Source organism: Frankliniella occidentalis, unplaced genomic scaffold, assembly GCF_000697945.3.
Source record: "Frankliniella occidentalis isolate FOCC.00 unplaced genomic scaffold, Focc_3.1 Scaffold1, whole genome shotgun sequence".
NCBI classification, from domain to species: Eukaryota; Metazoa; Arthropoda; class Insecta; order Thysanoptera; family Thripidae; genus Frankliniella; species Frankliniella occidentalis.
The window spans coordinates 1,721,375-1,721,828 of NW_026267131.1; the positions used below are offsets into that span (position 1 = coordinate 1,721,375).

Sequence of the window (454 nt, forward strand, 5' to 3'; positions counted from 1 at the left end):
AACCGGAAAATTTTCGCCAACAAAGTTGATGCAAGAATAGCAGCAGCAGCAGAGAAGCTCACACCAGTCGGTGGCCGAAAGGTGTAGCAATGACGGGGGTACAAGGTACGCATCTCTCTCTGACACACGTGCCGTACAAAACCTCATTACCCATTTCATTCCCCCACTCATTCTCTCGGCCTTGCCCGTAAATTGGTGCCACCCTTGTAATGCAGTAGCACAAACTTCATTCCCTTTCCCGCCCCTTCAAGTGGGGGCCCTCTCCTCCGCAGCACGCGCTCACTTTCACTACTTGCTCCGAAAGAGTAACTTTTCTAAACTCTACTCAGTGCGGGGCCCTGTACTTTGGCTTGCACATTGCCATGCTCTAAACCTTTCAGAGGGATCGTTCAGAAAGCTTGTACCGGGTGGTTCAGAGAAAGACGGCAGGTGCGGGGCGTGTTTGCCTACCTCG

At 52.4% G+C, this 454-nt stretch overlaps 1 protein-coding gene across 1 annotated transcript in view; it reads right to left on the reverse strand.

The window, feature by feature from the left end:
* LOC113213473 (liprin-beta-1) overlaps positions 1–454 on the reverse strand; it is a 76,873-nt gene that overhangs the window by 49,840 nt on the left and 26,579 nt on the right. The gene's annotated exons all lie outside the window — the stretch shown is intronic.